The sequence below is a fragment of the Crocodylus porosus genome, unplaced genomic scaffold (genome assembly GCF_001723895.1).
Source record: "Crocodylus porosus isolate Cpor-Errol unplaced genomic scaffold, CroPor_comp1, whole genome shotgun sequence".
NCBI classification, from domain to species: domain Eukaryota; kingdom Metazoa; phylum Chordata; order Crocodylia; family Crocodylidae; genus Crocodylus; species Crocodylus porosus.
The window spans coordinates 63,780,599-63,793,745 of record NW_017728950.1 but is presented as its reverse complement, the minus strand read 5'-3'; positions in this window follow the sequence as shown (position 1 = coordinate 63,793,745).

The following is a 13,147-nucleotide window of genomic DNA, read 5'->3' as shown; positions in this document are numbered from 1 at the left end:
TGTGCTGAAGGGAAACACCGGGGGCAGTACAAATGAGTAAACACAGAATCTGAATTATCACTACTAGATAATGAAAATGTAGGAGAAGCGCACCAAAGACCAAACAGGAAATGTGTGAAGAAAGCATTAACACAAAGAAATACCAAGTTGGAAGAAGCCTGACATCACAAGCAACATTCACAGGGAGAAAGAACTCTAGCTTAAGAATTACTTTGTGATAATATTTTTGATGGGTAAATGTTGTCCCCTGTGCATAATGTTTCACTGTTGTGCTTGTTAGTAAGCAAAAGTGTCATTATTTATTGAATACTGCATAAGCTGTCTAGAACATCTTTTTCTTGTTACAGTAACAGTCATTTAGGGGTACAACATAGCAGCTTGAATGTAAACAGGGGAACAAGCTTTGGGGTGTGGGAGGGAGGAGGGAGAGGTCCTGCTAGGATCAATACAATCCTTCTGCTCCAATCCAGGTATATGCTAGGAATTTGTGAAGCTTAACCCTACCCACACCAGAGGAGGTGAGAAGCGGGTAGTGGGGCTTTGGCCCTATGCCAGGCCTCTCTGCACCGATTACAGAGCTGGCTGGCTGTGGAGGGAAGCGCACATAGAACCAGTTTAACAGGACACAATTTAAAATGACACCTTCTAAAATGTTCTCCTACGCTTTTATTATTTATTGGTATTTTATTACTAATACCATTGTATATAAGCCTCAGGAGCAAGGCCCCATTGTGTTAAGAAGTATATGAATATCAAGAAGACACCATACCTACCTAAGGAATTTACTTGTTACGATGAGATAATAAGTGTGAGATTTTCAGAGCTATGAAAAAGAAGAGTAAAATAATATATCTCCCCCTGTTTATTCACTAATTTATATATGAATTAATTCACTTTTTCCTCCACCTGTTTAGTCAGTCCAGCAGTTTCCCTGTTTTGTCTTTCACACAGCAATTTAAAGAAACACTTTGCTTTTTTAAGTAACAACTTTTTGTCCAGATATATGTTTATTTTCAAAGTAGTATATATAGAGGCGATTGCATAATAGCTCATAAAAAGTCAGACTCCTGTATAATGAGGGGGTTATGTGGTGGGCGGGGAGAGTGGAGAGGGTGTAGGGAGAAGTGTGGAAGGGGTGTGTGGGGGAGGCAGGCAGACAGAGTGGGTGGAAGGCTGCTGTGAGATGGTGCTTGAGCCCTGTATACTGGGGCAGTAGCTGTCCAGTTGTAGCTTCCCCCCACGTAGAGCAGGACAACACGGGCTGGAGGAGAAGGAGCTGCTGGAGAAGGGTGAATCTAAGCAAGACTCTGGCAGCTCCAGTTGTAGCAGAAGCAGCCCTGTTAAGAAGCTGTACACACTCACCAGGACCAGCACATGGGAGCACAGCGCCGGCTGCCCTGGGTGGGGCTCAGCCCCATGCAGAGGGCTGCAGGGGCAGCTGCAGGTTGGATCCAATCCAATCAGTTGGCAGGCCAGATCAAGCCCAAGGACCATATTTTGCCCACTCCTGCTCTAATGGTTCTGTCCCAGTAAATGAATAAATCCCTTTTTCTCATATTGGCTGCTTACAGATGTGAAAAAAATGGTACTTTAAATTCTGCACACCCCCATAGTGAGCCCAGGACATGTCCAAAAGAGGCATTGCATCACTTGGACCCATCTTGCCCAACATCTGTATAGATTGGGTACTTTAGAAGGGCTTTTTGGCACTTTTATCTAATAGTCAATTGAATCAGCTTTAGATAAAAGCGCCAAAAAGCCCTGTTGAAAAGCTCAATCCATTGGCAACTGGTGCGGTCTTAGTTGGGGGGCAAGTGCCCCCCCCCAGCAACCATTCAGCAACTGGGAGGGGTCCTTCCGCAGTCGACTCCTACATCCAGCACTTGCTCATGAACCCCCATGCATACCCTTTGCGTTGCCATTGGCCCAATCTAAACAGAAGCTGCAAAAACTGGTCAAACTGCTATTTCTTCCAGTAAAGTCCGTTTCCCCCCTTCCCACCCCACTCTACTCTGTCAGCCGCCATAGTGGCTTATGTATCTTTTTATTGCTGTTATGTTATATTTATTTGCTGTAAAATATCCATGCACTTCTTTAGAAGTATCTGACTCAGAACTATCTGATCTCCCATTATCACATTTTTGAGAGTGAAACCTGAAGTCCTTACTCAGTTTCCTGTACTGATATTAATGGGAATTTCCTTTTGTAAGGCCATTTGCCAGTCTTTTTTATTTACTGTTTAATTTGCGTTGCATACTTTATCACTAAATGTGATTAGCTTCTTGTATCTATTCCATGATTGGATTAACTCTGTTCAAACTGATGTTTCTTTCATTATAAAGCACCTATTTTATCATAATTAAATCCATTATCTATTGTGCCAAATTCTATTTCAGTATGTTTTGTTAACAGTGGGGCTCTTTATTTAGTCCTCAAAAGAAATTTTAAAAATAAATTAAAAAGAATTAGGCCATTCTTGTGTCCATACTTTATTTTAGTCTATCAGAATGATATAACAAAACTCTATTGTAAAACTGAAAACAAGCATTTTGCCTAAATGTAAGAACAATAACAAACTGTGAAGACTTAGTTATCCTTAGAATTTTTTTTCAGTGACCTAGGCTGCAAGACTGAGTAGTAAACAATGAACCCTTCTGTCTACTTCCTTATATGAATGTGGAAGAGAATATTCTCACCTTCCACTGTGTTGGTTCATCAGTCTCTATTCATTTTAACAGAGACTACTACAACAATAGCATCCAGAATTTGCTAATAGCTTCCCCATACACTCCTGTATCCTGGCTACCCTAGGAACTTTTCTTGAATTGACAAATTTCAAATAACTAATGCAATTCTTCTATTCAACAGGTAACCAGGGTTTTTGCCCTACTGTAATTTTGAACTGGCATGCCCTTCTCAGTTACCTCGATTGACAGATGATACAGTGCTGGACACAGTGGCCTGATTTGATTTAGCTAAACTAGGATCATTCACAGATGCTGAGAGGCTGGATTCCATCCAACTCTATTTCCTATGCTTTTCTTCCAGGCATGCATATCTGTTTTAACCTACTTCAGTAATACCCTCATGTTTAGAAATGGTCCTATAATCCTATTTTCTTAGTTTTTCATTTTCTAGCTGAGGCACAGAATATTAAAGAAGTAGAGAGCTATTATATTTGAAGCATGAATTAAGCCACATTACTGTAGGGCATTTTTACACATTTTACAATTTATGTTGTCAGTTCATCCTTCATTAATTTGTTTGGGGTTTGCTGTACATAAATATAACGTTTTTGCAACACACACTACAGTAGTATGTATTTCCTACATGCTGCACAAGAATGCACTCTAACTTCTTCAAATTTGAAGAAAGAAGATAAAAATGTGCATTGCTTAAAAGCCTTTTGTGCAGACAGAATAATTTGTATGATGTGGGGAGGAACTGTCCTTTTCCCAAGATGATAATCTAAAAGACAAGAGCTGTCATCCAAAGGGGACTTTCTGGCTATAGCTTTTCAGCCACTATTCCTTTGATTTATTTTTCAGTTTGTTTATTTGCCTGTTTGAGCAGGACATTGTAATATTGATTTTTAGTTGAATCTCTGGAGCAGTACAGTTGATTGTAATGGTATAGTATTAATTGTGTAAGAAATTCCATATCCCAGTCTCATTTCATTTTTTCTCAATTCATCAAGTGCAGTTGTTCCATTTTCAACGGACACTAGGGCACAAAATGTTCATGTAGTTAAAAAGGAGATTCTAGGTGCATTGATTGAAGAATATAGGCTCAGGAATGAATTCACTGGGGAAGAAATGGAAGGATTTAGAGTAAATATTTCAGAGCAGGTTTATGTGTTGTTGAAAAACTGAGAAGTAACGCTGTTATAAAGGCTTTGAGGCTGCTGCACCGTTTAGGAGAGCCTGGAAATGTTGCACCTCTAGTTAGTAGAGAAATGTCAATGGCACATACCACAGAAGTAACATATTGAAGAGTGTATAAAAATCCAGGGTGAATGGCAGGTAAAATAGAGAAAATAAATACCTGTTTGTGTCCAGGAGATGTGGTGGTGTTAATTTAAAGGTATGGCGATGTTGAAGTACTGTATGCAACTTTTAAGTAAGTTTGTAAAGTCATGTAAGAGGTCATGTAAGACCTACGCTTACTTAACTGGCTTCTTCCCAAGAGGACTGCTAGAGTGATTTTAGCATGAACATTGCAGCTTGGTTTTGGCAGGGTTATAGCAAACGAAATGGGAGGAGACAGAACGGGAGGATGTATCGCAACACATGGTTCTGCAGGTAATGCTTATATCAGGGGGTGTCAACTGGGGGTACTTGAGAGGGCCCTAGAGGGTATGCAAGGGTGGGTGGGGATGGAGCACACACCATCCTGTGCTACCTTGCAGGTGCCGCCCATCCAGCAGAATGTGGGGGGTGGGAGAAACTTGCACACGGTGGCTGCCACCACTCTGCGTTTGGCTGCGTGCCACTCCTTCCTCCTCCCTGCCATATCCTGCTACTAGGGATACACTGATCCAAAAAGGTTGAAAACCCCCGCCCGAGGGGATACGTGCAGGCACAGAGTGCCACCAAGCACCACCCACGCTGCCACACAGGTGCTGCCCACCTGGCTGGACATTGCGGGCAGGGAAAGCTCACACATGGTGTCTGCTGCTGCTCTGCATTCAGCTGTGCACCCCCCCCCCATGCTCCACTTCCAGCCATATGTCACCCACCCCCGCTGCACATCCAGCTGCCAGGGCTACACTGCTCTGTGTCCAGCCCCTGGGGGTACACTGATCCAACAAGGTTGAAAAAACAACAGAGAGACCTACCCAAACCAGGTGACATTATTCAATTTAATTGTGTTGTGCTACCTTCTTCTTTTTAGACCCTTAAAAAGACAGACACTAACTTCTGATCAAAGCATAAACTAGTCCAAATCTTTTTTTTTCAATTTCATTTTACAAGCATAAGACATACCTGAAAGGTTGAAATTAGAATACAGTATAGTGTTTAAGTGCAAAAGAACATATGTTGGATGAAATCCTGGTCACACTGAAAATCAGTGGCAAAAGTCCTGTTGATTTTGTTGTGGAAAGATTTCATTCATCATGATACAGTTTTTTAGCTGTGCTAATGAAGTACCAATGAAAGTAAGATATGAAAACAGATATTAGCCCCCACTGTAAACACCTAATAAACTTCAGATGGATTTTGTTCAGCAGACTTCAGTTATATTGTATGATTCCATTACTATTTGATGGCCAAGAAATGGGATTCTGTTTGTTTATTTTATTGTGCCAAAGAAAAATATAGTAAGTTCAATAAATAATTTATCTCTAGAGACTCAATATAAAACTCAGACTATTCTCCAGGAGACAGTAAGTGATTATACTGCACCAGGTGTCTATTTCCAGAACTTCTTCTTAGAGAGAGAAAGCATGAGGTGAGAAAACACTATTAGAATTACCTGTTGATGAAGTCACCAAAAGGTCACCTTTTACTTCAGTAGAGATGACTCTAGGAAATCTTTTCCACTACTTTAGTTGCAAATGAGTTAGCCTGAGATCATTTCTGACCATGTTAAAACAAAGCAGCCCTTATTATGATATGTAATTCCTTAAAAATGAATGAGGTTTTGTGCCAACATTGAGATGTGCCATTGTAGAGAAGTGTGAAGATTAACATTTCTTAATTGAGACTTTCACACTCCATCTTAACACTTTGACACTTCATTTCTTTTGCTATGGGCGGGTAAAAGTCTTGCTTTGGATTGTTCTGCTGAAATTTGATTGTCTGATTTTGCCCATCATGTAAACTGAAGTGAAAGATTGTACCAATTCTTATGAATCTTGTATACGTGCACCTAGGAACTGGGGCAGTGAGAGCCTCTGAAGAAGGGGACTGGATAATATCCACACTATTGTCAATATGCAATAATTTACCTAAATAATCCACACCTGGAGCTACCTGCTTACTAACTGAAACTATTATAGAGAATGAGGTGCTACCTATATCTCCATTAAAAATCCAGATGTCTAAGCAGTATTGTTAGTGGCCTGGCTAGCAGAGGCACATTTAGTGGAGATTGGTTGGAGCGGAGGGCACTGAAACGGGCAAAGAGGCTCTAGGTTCTAGTAATGATGGTTAGCATGTAGAGAGAGCAAGTGGCCAGAATCCAGCACCTAGGGGGTACAGGCAGGCTGGCTCAAGGATGCCACTGAAAGCTATTTCAAGCAATAGTATAAAATGCTAAATTCAGTAGTAGGATTAACCCCTCCCCTCCCCACCCAGCTTTAAGCTCTCTTCTCCCCTCACCCCTCCAAACTCTAGACCCTTGAACCATCTGCTCTGCACTGGCAGAGGCCATAGCTGAGTCCTGAGCCCTCCTGCCCCTCTTCTATTGCCCCCATGTAGTCAGTACCCAGGATGTGTGCCCCCATTGCCCACTGTTTGTTTTGTGCTATAGAAATCTACACCTGGCGGAGGATGTTTCATATGTAGGCTTATAGTATGCCAGTCAGTGTAATGAAACTCTCAAATTCATCCACAAAAGACTGCCTGCTCTTCAGGGTGTGTCTGGCAGCTGTGTACAGAATGAAAGGTAGATGATTACTTTACAGTACATGCTATTTTTGTATGGAAACAAATTGGTATAATGAAAAGGTACATTTCTGTTTTTTCCTCAGAGTGGTCAGTTAGTTGAGTATAAATATCTTGACTTTCATTCTCCCCTGTGTTAGGGACTGTTTGGGGATTTCTGTAGATTTCTATGGCAGCATAATGAATGGTGGGTGAAGGGGGCATACATCCCAGGTACTGACTATAAAGGGGCGGTGGAAGTCAAGGCTTTATCAGCTCTGGCATCTGGCAAAATAGATAGCAGGTGCAGGATTTGAGAACAGAGAAAAGGGGACACGGCCAGGACATTCCTGTGAAAAAGCAACTCTCCATCGAGGAATTGCATTGGCACTCAAAATTGGAGATGTGGGATTCGAAAATGGCATGTGGTTTTTAGAAGCCTTTGTACATGTGCTTTCACATACTTGCTGTCACTTGTCATCTCAAACTTCACTCCCTCCACAAGTACAGCTCAGTTTTTCTAGGTATAACATTTGTGTAAGGTGCTGAAGTGCTGAGAGACAGTAGTAGGAGTTGAGGGATACTGTCCATTGTGATATATTGTGTATGTTGCACAATATGCTGTAACATTAAACAGCACAGATATAAAAAATGCATCTCCCTGATTTTAAGTGAATGTCCTGAATATGTATTTTTAGGTGAAAATGCAAAATATATTAGCAATTTCAGCCTCCATTAAAAATACTCTAATATAAGATTCTTAGACTGAATAGAGACTGTTATAGTGAATGATAACTAAAATATCACTTTTAATATGACTTGTTTAAATGTGAGGCTGTAGTTACAATCCCACTTAATATGGTAATGATGTTTTATGTTAACAGTATAAGATTTTAATGATGCTGTTCTGTGGTGTTTCTTCGTGATGCCTGAAAGGGTATTATGTGAGCAATTCTGGCCACAGGACCATGAAGCAAAGCTGAATGGTTTTATTCCACCTGAATTGCTAACAAGACTATCCTACGGTGCAAAAAAGAAAAGCCCTTGGGGTTTTGTGGAAAGTTATGTCAAAGCCAGTAATAAAGCATGAAATAAAATAATTTAAGCAAAAATGCTCTTATCCCCCAAAATAAAATGGAAACATAAAGCAGCTAAACAAGTTGCTTTCAGCAGTGCCAGGCAATCTATGGTATAAAATGATCAGTGTTTGTATAATCTAATTAATTAACACAGTATTCAGGTTGGTTTTGCATCAATAAAGGCTTGATACAAAATAGTACTGCCTTTTCAAGGCCTCTTGGTTGAGTTGTGTTGACCCCTTCCTCTTTCTTTTCAGTAGCTGCAGAGCAAACACAAGTTTAACAGTTCATGAGCTATTAAGAATTGATTTGGTACTTCTACAAAATGCACTACATTCAGTATCCAACACTGAAAATGTGTCAGCTGGGTTCAAGATAGCTGCATTATGGTGTTGTTTACCCATTGTAAAGAAATGCCATAATGCTGTCACATTGTGATACTCAATTGTGCTTAGCTGAACTGTTTCAACATGCTCTTATAATACTGGAAAAGGGGACCAAAACTGAGACATCCCTTTCCTCCCACTACCTTCTCACTCCAATTCTGTAGGATTGTATTATGATGCACAAAATATTAGGCATCAGAAGACTTAACGGAGATGTTATCTCTAGGTTGTGGCTAGAGAAGGGTGAAAGAATTAGGGACCAGATGACACAGAAAGACTTTAGCACCTGAAATTACGATCCTAAGATTCCCCACTTTTCTGCCACCCAATCCTAGAAGTGCCCAAACTTTAAAGTTCTGCTGCTGCACTGCACACCCATAGAAGCTACACATTTTTGCCAGGTGGCAGCAGCTTGTTGCCTAGCTCACACCTCAGCCTGAACAGCATCCAGTAACAACTTATTCCATGTAGTAGGCATTCTCAGAGGATGCCTGACACTGACAGAAAAATGCAGCCAAAGGAGTAAAATGGTGATGGAAGGCTCCCTTTTATATAACAGTCTTATGGTTAGAATATTTGTCCAAGAAAAATGGGGAATTACACCCATATTTCCCACTCCCCACTTCATCAACAATAAGTCTGTAGGCTAAATGGAGTGGTGCATTTTCTACTCCTCCCGATGAGCTTATGCCATTTTGCTAAAGAGAATAAAGATTACTGAGAAGAGCGAGAGTGAGGAGGAGCATAATCCTGGATCCTTGTGATTAGGGCACTCACCTGGAAAGATGGGGACCTGGCTTCTGGTCACTACTTCCAGATCTGTTTTTGTACTTTATGTTAATGACTGTTTAATGTAAAATATAGAAAAAGGGTCTTTGTCTAAAAGTAGTACAGAGTTTTATTTATAAGCTGACATTTCAAAATTTAAAAACTGTCATTTAATTTGAGATCTTCCACACATTTTGCAGAGAGAGAACCAGGGAGCCCAATCTATTTATCCATTGAATACATGGCTAAGTGACTTGGTCATAGCCTGTAGATGTCTACATAGGGAAATGAAATTTCTATCATTCTGACACCAGAAGGTTCTTTAAATCTATCTGGCAAAGTCATGATGAAGTCTAATGGCTGGAAGCTGAAGTTAGAAAATGTTACAGTGAATATAAGCTTTTAATAGTCATCAATATCTAGAAAGATGCTGATTAAACAGGCAATTTGGGAAGGACATAGTGGATAATAAGATAAGAAACACTTAAAAAAGGATGAGTGTTACTTTAAATTGCCAATTGTGCAAATCAAGAGTGAGACCTTATAAAGGGGGATAAGGCAAAATACTGCATTTATTGATTACATGAAGCAGATACATAAGCTTGGACACACCAGTCATACAAGCAGACATACACAAGCAGACATACAAACAGACATAGACAAACATACAGACAAAACCACTCCAGTAAGATGTTATAGTTACCAGCAGTGTTAGCACTGGATGCCCGTCCAGGCTCATTGCGGGTGATAGGAGTGGGGATAAACAGACATGCCTGTGCTCCAGGATGTTCCAGAGAGTGGATTCCCCAGCTTGGCTTGTCTGCATCTCACTTTTATAGGGATTATAAGTCTTTGTTCAACATTGGGGGTTTTCCATGCTCAGTTCTTAATTAGAGGTTGTTTCTTCTGGTTATCTCAACTTTAGGTCATTCCAGTAAAGCTGGTATCTCCGAGTTGGTATCTCTGTCTTGATGCATTGTGTAGTTCAAATGGCAGGATATGCAAAATTCCTTCTTCTCACTATCTTCTTTGTACCTGATAACGGACAAGTTTTTCAGCCATCCATTTCAGTTTAATTAGTTTACTATCTGGTAACTCATGCATTGGCACCTTGTTGCTTATACAATCAGTTAAATCTTCTTCTGTTTTCATGCAAATAGTTATTATTTTTTCACCATTCAGTCTCACACAGACACTCACGTACACAGGGCATACAAAGTTCATTTACTCATGTCAAGCAGGGAACAAGCACAAAATGCAGTTTTAGTTGCTCATAAAAGACAAAAATAAAGCTAATACAATTATAGAGGTTTATCAATTCAATACTATTATCATTTCAGCATAATAACTAATATGCAAAAATTCATACTACATGAGGACCAATCAAAGAAAGTCCAGAGGAGGCTTAGAAAAAAATGACCCATGAGGAAACATTGAAAACATTGGGTGTGTCCAGTTGAGCATGCACAAGCAATTTGCAGCACCGCAAACTGCATGTGGCATACATACAACCATGCACCACGCTGAAAATTTGCAGCACAGTGCCAAAATTTGATACCAAGAACTCCCAGCATATAACAGCAAAACAAAGAAAAACAAAACAAAGCAAGGCAGTATGGTACATGCTCCAGGAGTGTGTGCTGGACCAACTGGAACTGAGTCTTCCAGGGAAACCCTTTTGCTGCTGGCCAGAGCATCTCCCCTCCTCTAGGTCTGCCCAGGCTCCTCCAGCATGCTGGGAGCCAGGAGAAGAGGGGAATGGGCAGTCTGCCCAAAGCAAGGTATTGTGCCCTGCACCATGCCATACATGCAGGGGTGTACACAGTGGCAAAAAGTAGCAACACAAATTTGTGCTACTATTTTTTTGTGCCATTGCAAGCATGTACCACCTACGTGTGGGGATGCGGTCATTGGGTTTATTTATTTCTATAGAAAAGAATACTAAGCTGAGTAGGAGGAGAGGAAAGGTTGTTATAAACGAGGAGGATGATTAACTCTTCTCCATATCCACTGAGGGAAGGACAAGCAGTAATCAGCTTAATTTGCATCAAGGGAAATTTAAGTTCGCTGTTAGGAAAAGCTTTCTAGCTATAAGAGTAATGAAGCATGGGAGCAGGCTATCTCAAGAGGTTATGGAATCACTGTCATTGGATCTTTTAAAAAGCATTTTAGAACATATCTATCAGAGATGGTATAGGTATATTTGAGACATCCATAGAAAAAGGAGGAGAAGATGAGGTCCCTTTGAATCCTACATTTCTATAATTCTATGAAGTAAACTTTTAATTTCTTGAACTTTATGTTACTCAAGTACAAGTTATTGGGTTCATTACAATTGTAAAATACTACAGTCTCTGTTATGAAGGAGGTGAGATTAGATTAGATCATCATACTGGTTTCTTCTGGCCTTAATTTATCAATCAAACATCAGAGAGATTATCAATAATATAATATTAGCAAATTCATAGCTCAAAGCAGCTTTTTGGAATGTTGCCCTGGAATGACTGATAGCCTTTTGGAATGACTGATAGCCTACAGCTGTAGTTGTGGCAAGTGGTTTGTCACAAGTAGGTGGATGGTGAAACAAGCCATATGTGGAGCGGATTATAGATGGGAGTGAATATCCATAATCGCAGAAGTCAGAATTGCAGTTGCCATTCTCTGTCTGGAGGATGGGTGGATAGAGGATCTAGTGTTCACTGGTACAAGGAAAAGATGACTAGGAGCAGGTTTTCCTCTGCTGTGACATTTAGGAATAGGAAGTCTCTTTTGCTTTTCAGTTTTTTTGATTTCCCACCCCCCATCCCCTCAAATACTTGAAACTTTTCCCTGAAAGCAAGCAGTTTTGCAAGTTTTTCCTGTAGTCAAAGACTGATTTTCCATTGATACAATACTTGGGATGCAAAGTGTTTTACAGGTCTGCCTTTAATACTGCTAGAGAAGGAAGGAGTCGAAAGGGACATATACAGGCTTACTCAGGAACCTCCCATGCATCTGACCTACCAGTCTAAGAACCACCACCCCAGTGACAGGTGGCTCAGGAAAATGAATCTTTCTAAACTTTTTTTGTGGTTCTTGCAGGGTGTAGTAGATCTTGGTGGCAGAGGTGGTGGGATCTTCCCCTGGTGACCTTTCAATCTTCACCTCTGGGTCTGGGGTCTCTTCCTTTTTACTTTCCTGCCATACCTTTGATGATATTTGAAGAGAAAAAGGAGTTGAGGGAAGCTGCTTGCATCCCAGGGTCTTGCTGGTCTGGCCTACTCATCCACACAATGTTTCTTGTTCACATTGTGTCCTATTGGTTATCCTTGGTCTCTGACCTCTGCCCCTAGCCACACCTATGCCTTGCAGTCATTGACAATCAATCAGTTTAGTGGTTCTTTGGCCCTTGACTCTTCCTCTACCCTGTTGGGCAGATAAGCATTTGATCGGTCTCTGTCCCTCCCAGGCTATGGATCCTTCATCCTTGCCTCTGCCCTTTTCAGGCTGTGGGCCTCTGGCCTTAGTCTCCATCCTTCTTGGAGCCATGGATTCCTGAACCTGGGTTTGGTTCACTGATGCTAGGCCTGGTCTCCGGCTCTTCCTGACCTCTTTTTATGCTGGGGACCTGGCTCTGACTCTCCTCCTCTTGGAGTAGGTATACTGACAGGCTCAAGCTTTCTTACATCCCTGGGCACTATTGGGATATCCTCTTCGTCCGATCAAACCACTCCACCACTGCAAATCATAACAGAAAAGTTCAACCTTCCAGCTATAATCAAAGTCAAGCACTATGGCTTGATAAAAAAGCTTAGCTCAGCAGCAACTCACAGTTCCTTATTAGTATTCTCCCTGTTGAGATGCCTTCAGGAGTTTCTCAGCCTACATGTAGCACCAAGCTCCCTCCTTGGCAGTGGAGCAGCTAGGATTCCTGAGGCAGTCTCCCAGCCACAGATCTAATTCCGTAGCAGCCTGCAGAAATACTGCCTCTGAGTCTCAAGCCCTAGGCTTATATAGAGTTTAGGTCCCACCCTTCCAGATCTTGAGATCTCTCTGCCACCACAGGTGTTTTTCTTTATGCTAGCTAGCTTGCTTTCAGAGATGTTCCCATCTATGAGCGATAAAAGCTAAATGCCCTGCTTTCTGTGTTGCATCTAGCCTTGCAGTAGACAGGCTGCTGCTGTCACCCTTCTTTGCTCCATTGGATTATCGCAGTGCTACTACCTCAGCAATAAGCACTTCCCCAGATTAGGATCCAGGTGACCTGAAGAAGCTGTTTGAGAAAAGTATGTAGGAGAACATCTGTGAGGGACCAGCAGGGTAGATTATGCTTAGAGGCAACCAACAT